The sequence below is a fragment of the Octopus bimaculoides genome, chromosome 5 (genome assembly GCF_001194135.2).
Source record: "Octopus bimaculoides isolate UCB-OBI-ISO-001 chromosome 5, ASM119413v2, whole genome shotgun sequence".
Taxonomy (NCBI): domain Eukaryota; kingdom Metazoa; phylum Mollusca; class Cephalopoda; order Octopoda; family Octopodidae; genus Octopus; species Octopus bimaculoides.
The window spans coordinates 55,787,309-55,796,740 of NC_068985.1; the positions used below are offsets into that span (position 1 = coordinate 55,787,309).

At 36.0% G+C, this 9,432-nt stretch overlaps 1 pseudogene; it reads left to right on the top strand.

Moving 5' to 3' along the window:
• The first annotated feature begins 3,738 nt into the window (after window positions 1–3,738).
• On the top strand, window positions 3,739–5,701 carry LOC128247868 (uncharacterized; annotated as a pseudogene).
• Window positions 5,702–9,432: the final 3,731 nt, after the last annotated feature.

Genomic DNA, 9,432 nt, shown 5'->3' on the forward strand with positions numbered 1-9,432 from the left:
GAGAGAAATCTATATTTACATATATATAAATATATATAGATATTTACGCACACACACACACATACGCACACACACACGACAGAAGTAAATAGACACCCCATAAAACATTGTTTTATGCTTATTTTAACTTGAAAAGGTTTATATTTTTTATTAACGGACATTTTTATGCTTCAGGTTCTATATGTGACTGTTTAATCATTCCACATACAACAGAAGCCAAATTTCAAAGGGGCCATATTGTGGGTCAATCTGAAGGTGGACTTAATCAGCGTAAAATCGCGAAAACCTTGGGATCCCGCTTTCTACAGTTAATAGCAATTCACCAGAGAGGGAAAAGAGCCCACATCACCTTGCCCATGTTAACCAGGGCCTCTGACAAGACACTTTGCTTTGTTAAGTGAAGTATGGAGGATAATCCTCATTGCAAGGCCTCTAACATAGCAGAATAAGTTTATGTCAGTCCCAGAACAGCTGTCAGGTATCTCCACAAACATGGTTACTATGACAGAGCAACAAGAAGGAAGCCCCTCCTTCAACCAGCTAATATCAAGTGGAGAAAAAATTGGGCCAGTGCTATGATGGAGTGACTGCTAGAATTTTGAGACACTATAATATTCTCTGATGAGTCCAGATTTGCTGTATTATCTGACTGTGGTCAAGTGTGGGTCTGGAGACTGTAATCAAGAATTTGATGTGTAATGATTACTGCGAATAATGAAGCAAGGCTGCTATTCTGTGATGGTCTGGGGAACAATTTGAAGTAAAGGTCAATCAGGGCTGGTGGAGTGTGATGGAAACATAAACTCAGATAAATGCGTCTATATTGCAGAAGAAACTCCTTCCAATCTTCTCCAATGGTGAAATGATTCAAGAAAACTATTTATGGAAGATGGGGCTCCTTGTCACACGGCTAAAAAGACCCAAGATCGGTTGGAAAAGAATGACATTAAAAAACTTCCATGGCCAAGCCAATCACCAGATATGACCCTATTGAATACCTCTGGGGCATAATGGATGAGACACTTCGTAAAGAGAACAAGAAAGCGTCCTCAAAGCCAGATCTTTTGAGATTACTGCATGAAACTTGGTAAGAAATTCCCCAAGAGAATATTCGTCATCTCATCAGTAGCATGCTTTATAGGATCCTTGCATTGAAAAAAAGTAAAGGGCATGTCTACTAAATATTAAATATTCACATTCGAATAATTAATAAATAATTTGAATGTATTATTTCAGATTAAAATAAGTTTTAATGATTATAAGAGTGCCTATTTACTTCAGTTATGTGTGTGTGTGTGGTTATACATATATATATATATATATATAGTGTTCCACCAACCTGTTCATATTATTATTTTTATAAACGCCTTTATGTAAGTGGCTCTTCTAATTAAGTACCCCTAAGAAACTATATTATCATGTATGTATTAACTCTGGAAACTTTTAAAACTTATATAACACCTCTCAGTTTATAATTAATATATAGTTAGCATGTTCTATAGCCTATGTTCCTCTAGTAAATACCAGGTATCAGTCTTTATAGATACCACCTAATAACTAATAACTAATAAATAAATAATTTAGTTTAAATGATTGAGTTAATTAAGAAATTCTATAAAATCTTCTCTTTCTATTGATGATAATAAGGTATATTTACTTCATCATTATTTTTATAATAGCCCTTATGTAAGTAAACCTAATGTTTTTACCTCTAGAAATTTATATTAGCTTATATATAACAGCACCGGAAACTCCACAACTTATAATATACCTCTTAGATTATTATTATTATTATTATTATATAGTTAGCATGTTCTATTGCCCCAGTATTCCTTTATTAAATTATGAGTAAATGCAAGTGATCAATCTTCATAGATACCACCTAACAAGTAAATATTTAAGCATATGAATAAATATTAAACTAATTCCAAAACTAATTCTATGTAATTTTTTTCTTTCTCCATTGTTGTAAATTTTGGTATATACTCAAAATTATTCAAAAATTTATCATTTTGGTTATGACATTTTCTTAATATTTTTTGATAACCCTAAATTTTATCTTTATACAATATAACAATATTGTTTAAATTATTCAACTATAGTACCCTATGATAAAAATTTCCTCTGTATTATCATTATTGGTTTTATTATAGTCTTACCCCTTTAACTGGTAATTAACATCTTGATTTAAGATCTTCCTTTACCAAACCTCATTGTAGCCTGTTACTGTATACTACTTCAAAAAATTTTGACAAGTTTTATGACTATGCCCACTATGATTCCGTCATCTCCCTTATCCCCTTTCCTAACAGACACTGTTCTATTGTATTAGATTTTGATATACAAAGATTTGATAAGCTAGGACTATAAATCATAAAAATCAGTGACAAGCTAGAACCCTAACAAGTTTCTCTTTTTTTTCCTGATGTCTTAGTAGCTTCTAAGCTGAAGTGAAAAACAGCATGGACTTTGTCTTCTTACCCTCTTAGAGGATTTAAATAAAATTATACAAATGTGTCCGACTGTTTAAATTAATTCTATTTATTTATGCAGTTGAGGGTAGCTCTGCATTTAAATTGATGTAATGATTGCATTGTTCAATTAAATGGAGTCGCTTGAAACGATCATACTGCATCATCTCTGGATATTCTGTTGCATATTTTGATGTATATATATATATATATATATATATATATATATATATATACAACTACACATACATACATACATACATACATACATACATACATACATACATACATACATACATACATACATACATACATACATATCCTGATATTGACGCGAGGGATGTGAACGAAGTCGATCCTCAACATATAATCTTGGACATAACCTTTACTACTTCAGACATCATAGCAGTAATAAATGAGATCAAATACTTTTCTGTTGAAGGACCTGATAGATTCCCCGCTAGTGTCCTGAAGGAATGTTGGTACCAACTTGCAATCCCTCCAGCCAACTTCAGTAGAAATTCTTTAGACTCAGGCTATATACTGAAGTAGCTCCTATCCCAGTCTCTCATCCCAATTTTCAAACAGGGATACAAATGCCTCTCAGTCAACTATCGTCCAATCTCACTCATTTCCCATATCATCAATGTGTTTGAAAGCGTGGTGAGATCAAGGATAGCTAGCTTCTTGAAGAGCCCTAATCTTCTAAATTCAAACCAGCATGGCTTTCGCTGCAGCAGGGACCGGGGATGCCACTAATGGATTTTTACACCCAGATCTGGGTTTTTTGGAGCAATGACAGGTTTATGGGTTTTAATTTCTAAATTTACATTACATCTGGGTTTTTAAGTTAGCTTTGACTGCAAACTTATCTTTTAAAGAGAATTCGGAGTCATACACTTTGTATGCAATATGTACCGACGTTACACTTCTTCTAATACTTGGTAAATTTTCTATAGATCATCCATAATCATCTCATGTAATGAATTTATCGATACAAATATTGTATGTGACGTAATTACCGATCGTATGCGTTCATTACTTGTTTATATTTGTATCATACCGGGCAACTACAAGTTACAACGCGTTGGTGACCGCTTGTACACTTGTCTGAAACTCTGACACCGCCACTTGACAACTTGACTGTGTTGATTGTGTGCACTTCGATTGTTACTCGCGATTTAAAATTTGTTTAACAACATTTTGGGTGAGTGTTTTTGTTTTGTAACCTTTTGCAAAATAATGGCAGACAATAAGTGGATCCAAAATGAGGAAGTGGTATACCTAAAATTTCAAGAAGTCGTGGCTGGAGGATGCTAAGCTTAAAGATTGGTTACGGCAAGATGACAAAAATCCTGACACCTGCTACTGCGTTTGGTGCAACGTTGTGTTGAAAAATGCTAACAAATCAAATCAATGCTGTAAGCTCATAAAAACACTGCCAAACACAAGAAAGCTTTTGATTGTGCGAAATCTGCTATTAAATTAGATTCATTTATGGTTAAAAAACAGATGTTACATTAAATGAAAAGTAGCCAATGCAGACTTGCTTCTAACAGGTTATGTTGCTGAACATCACGTACCTTTTATTCATATAAATCACTGCTGAAATTTGTAAAGAGGCCTTTCCCGTTAGTGAAATAGCTAAAAATCTACAAATGAAAAGACAAAATAACTTACATTATGCAGGACGGAATTGCACATTATGAATGAAATGAAATCTTGGAAATTCTCAAGAAACAAAAGTTTTCAGTATTGATAGATGAGAGTTCGGACATCTCAGTGACACAAATTTTAGTAATAGTTCGCTTTTTTTGATGAACAATCACTTAATGTCAAGGATGCTCTTCTGGGTGTAATTGCAGCAGAAAATGGTTCGTCTCAGGGTTTGTACGATGCTGTCAAGTCTACACTTACAAAAGATGTATCTATGAGCAAAATACTTGGATTTGTCAGCGATAATTGCTCAACAATGATGGGTAACAAGAATGGGTTTCAAAAGTTATTGAGAAACGATATTCCGACTGTATTTACTATAGGCTGTGTTTGCCATTCGTTTGCACTTTGGTCTAGTCATGCAGTGAAGGTGTTACCTTCGTATCTCGAGTCCTTTTTAAAGGACTTCTTACTTTTCTCGAAGGGGCAAACGTCAAAATGACTTTAATATGATACAAGGTGTTGTTGGCACAAAAGAAAACAATATTCCAAAGCTTTCACAAACTAGATAGTGGTCGTGTGAAAATGTAATTAACGTTATAATAGAACAGTGGGACGCCCTTGTACTTTATTTTTAGTCTGAGGATAAAGTAGAAAAAGTGGACGGAGCAAAAAGGATCTAAGAAACTATGATTAACAAAGGGACGAAGCACATGTTGCTCTTCTTACATTATATATTAAAGAAAGTAAAGGCTCTTAATGCCGAGTTTCAATCGGAACACTTTCGACTGCATCTGTTGCATACACTCGTATCCAGTGAATATAAATGTATCCTTAGTTGCTTTATAAAAGAGGATGTTTTAACTGTATCTAAGTTATCAGATATTGATCTTAATAACACAACAAATCACAAAGGTATGAGTGATATTTACCTATGTGGACGCGCAATGAGATATCTAGAATAAAACCCCATTGTTGGTGATTCAGCTAGATTCAAAACTGATAGCAAAACATTTTTAATAGAATTATGCTCTCAAATAAAAATGGGATTTCCTCTCGATGAAGCTGGAGTGTTTGCTCTCTTAGAAATACTTGATCCAAAAGTAGCGTGCAATCTCACTAACTCTCCTCAGTCAATAATTCCCTTGGCATCAAACCTTCCAGCAACTGCACCAGAAAACAAACTTGATGAACCAGCCGATGAGTGGAGATTATTTCAGCAATATAAAGATATACCTGTTTCCTCAAAAAGCATCCCTGAATTCTGGTATTCTTAATTTGAGAGGCTGTCACAATTCATGACAAATTTAACGGTGTTACCTCGTTCATCAGCGCGCGTGGAGCACATATTTCCCCAAGTAAATTGCAAAAAGACGAAGTTCACTAATATGTTGAAGGCCGAAACGATCACCTATCGTCTTCTCGCTAAACAAGCAATTACAAGAAAGGGAGCGTCATGCATTTCTTGGGAGCCGAACGCTAAACTAATTGAAGATGTAGTGGATGGGTCTTATCACCGTAGATATACGAGTAGATTGAACTTCAAAAAGGAAGGAGTGATGAAGATGATGTGAGTATGTATAAAATTGACAATTAACTGCCATATGATATAAAGTATTAAATTCTGTATTCATTTTGTCATATAACATATTTTATCATTAAATTACCAATTATATACCTATTTTCTAACATCTAGGTTTATAAAATAGGATCTGGGTTTTTTGTAGCAAATAATCTGAGTGTTTTATTATTTGATGAGTGGCAACCCTGACAGGGACTGTCTAAAACAACTCTTATATCACGTCGATGACATCCTTAAAACCTTGGAATCAGGTTCGAACTCTGATGTCATATATTTTGGACTTCAGTAAAGCGTTCGACAGAGTCGACCACAATATCCTACTGTCAAAATTGTCAAATATTGGAATCTGTGGAAAACTACTACACTGGACTGAGTATTTCCTGGAGAACAGAAACATGTCGTGATCGGTAGGATCCACTCAGTCCAGCAAAAGTAACCAGTGGTGTTCCTCAGGAGATTGCCTTGGGCTCGCTTCTGTTTATAGGCTATATAAACGACATTTCAAGCGTCATCAATCACAGCAAAGGGATAATAATCACCGATGACTCCAAGCTCCAGAAAATCATCCACGCAGAAGACCGCATGTATGTAAACAATTATATGAACGTTGACAGCAAGAATAGAGTCCTTTAGCTCTTATTTCTAGCAGTGTAGGTGTTCCAACACCTTCAGTCATATTTAATGACATTTCTTGTTTTCCTGTTTGGTGAAACTCTGCTAACTAGCTGCCTCATTTAATTATTTGCATCCACATTAGCGATTCGCTAAGTCATCCATAAAATTGTTTATGGAGTATACATATATGCTTGTAGTTCGGCTGTGCGGAAAGAAACGAACTGTATCGGCTCTTCTGAGGATGCTTCGGCCTAGAGCTGAAACCGCACGGTAAAGGGATATTACAGTCGTCAATCTCCAGCTATCTACAGTCGCTGCCGGCATATATGTATACAATTGTATGCGCGTTGACAGCAGCAATAGAGCCTTTAGCTCTTATTTCTAGCAGTGTAGGTGTTCTAAAACCCTCAGTCATATTTAATGGCATTTATTACTTTCCTTTTTGGTGAAACCCTGCTAACTAACTGCATCATTTAATTATATACTCACTCGTACGCACGCACACATGTAGGCACATACATACACACAGACTCACAAGCGCGCATGCACCTGTCCAAGGAATTTCATGCATCACACGTAATTAGCTCACTGATTTGTTGCATAAAACAGTGCAGCTATTATTTATACAGTTCGCTATTATAAATTTCATCTCATAACGGTTTCGTACAAAAAACTTTTTCCGGCGATAGAAGAATGATTCGTCAGACATAGTTGATCCAAAAAGTGTAGCTTGGGCTCTATAAAACTGGATGTCTAGAACACCGCTTCTAGTCAACGAGTTCACCGAGAAGTTGCAAGAAAAAATCAAAAATAATAGCAGAACGAAAAGCAACGGACACACAAGCACATACACAAGCGTACATGCAAACTGGCTTTAAAATCGCCTACCTATCTTTTTTTCCCTTCACTCTCGCTATCCCACCCTTACATCTAAGCATTCCACATACATCCACACACAAACTGATAGGAAGCAGTTGCCACTGGAATGCCACATACCCACTTCACAGCCAATGTAATACAGAAACCGTCGTGTATGAAATAGAAGTGGTGTCGAAACAGCCTAGTGTAGCGACAAAAGTACTGAAATAGGTGAGAAGAAACAAGTCTCGTTTAATATCCATGAAAGGCGAGGAATTTATGCACATTGAAGAGAAACGGTGTATAATACTGCATCAAGCGGCGGACACAAGAAAACTTTTCTTTAACAGTAGTACGAAGTGCAAACTCTGCTTGTTTGGGGAAAATATCATATTGAAGAATTCCCTTCACTTAAGCACGTTCCTAAACTTTAAAGATAAGGTGTTTTGCTTCTGCCTTCATAAGTGCAGGTATACCTTAGCAAACTGACCTACTGCATCATAATTATACATGTTGGATCTTCACCATTGGTGTTTACCCTGACTGCAATGTGAAGAGTTAATATAAGATTTCCCATACCCAACTTTGATATACACAAGCCCATACACACAAGCTTGTACGCGACCACACACGATGTTAAAATTAACCCTTCCTCACCAGCCACGTCTTCACTTCCCCCACACATCTCCCCCACCCATCCTCATCCCAACCCGGATCCCAACCCACAACCGAATATCTTGTACACCAAATTGCTCCTTTTTAAAAAACAAAATCCCAATCAAAGGGACATAATTCCAATGATCTAAGTATTTTTACTCCTTGCGTTTTGGCCTGAATGATTACTTCCACGAATTGCGTCCCAGTTTTTCTACAATAGCCCCAAAACCCGAGACCAAATATGACACTTTCAAGCCGCCAATGACAAAGAGACCGTCATTCTGTTTTTTCAGCCATTTCTGATCATTACCAGAGATCGAGAGGATTCTCAGCCTCTGTATGAAACCAATTGGTAATTTGGCTTTATGAAACTATAATATTGTATCTTAATAATAATAATAATAATAATAATAATAATAATAATAATAATAATAATAATAATAATAAGCCTTTCTACTATAGGCACAAGGCCTGAAATTTTGGGGCAAGAGATAAGTCGATGACATCGACCTCAGTGTGTCACTGATACTTATTTCATCGACCCCGAAAGGATGAAAGGCAAAGTCGACCACATAATAATAATAATAATAATAATAATAATAATAATAATAATAATAATAATAATGCCCTGATGCAGTACCAGGCAGTGGCTCTCATGGTTTCTGATCTTAACTGACTGGAAATAGTAACATGTACATTGTTTTATCTTGGTATAAAAGATGGGCTACAGCAAATATTCTGCTCAATACCACAAATTTGCTGGTCAGTTGCTTGATCTTAACCAGTTGAGCATGTCCCTTAGTGGCTGACGATATGTGCATCTCTGATCACGAGCAGAAGTAGTAGGGGAGCATCATAACCATGTGTTGAGAGGAATTCTTTGGAGTTTGGATAATTCACCTTTGGAAACATTAGTGTTTTGTTCATCATCCTTAATCAACCCTTATTCAGGGACCTTTTGTGCGGGATGGGCTACTCGACTTGAAGAAAATTTTAACTGAGCCCCACCTGCGAGGTCATGCGCTGTTTATCTTGATATGAGGTCACTATGTCGTGGACATATGGTTGTGATGCATGTGCCTGGTGAAACCCTTATCAGATGAGCAGTCGTCATGGGTATACTGGGTTTCGTATATTTTACCCCAGTGTCACTTTGTTGGTATGCACTGCTCTCTCAGTCAATAATAATAATAATAATAATAATAATAATAATAATAATAATAATAATGGTTTCAAATTTTGGCACAAGACCAGAACTTTAGTAATAATTTTGATGATGATGATGATGATGATGACGACGACGATGATAATCGTGGTGATGATGGAGATGGCGGTGAGGGTGGTAGTGATCATGACGATCCGACGACGACGGCGGTGGTGGTGGTGGTCGCAGCAGTGGGGATGATGGTGGTGGTGATTTTTGTGATAAATAGTGAAGGATAGTTGTAAATAGTGATGAGTAACAAAACGAGATAGGATATAAGTCAAACAAATTAATTGTCATAAAATAAGATATTTTTGCTGGTTAAAAGTTAATTACAATAGGCTTATATCAGAAGCCTACACCCACTCCTTCCATTGTGATATTAATTA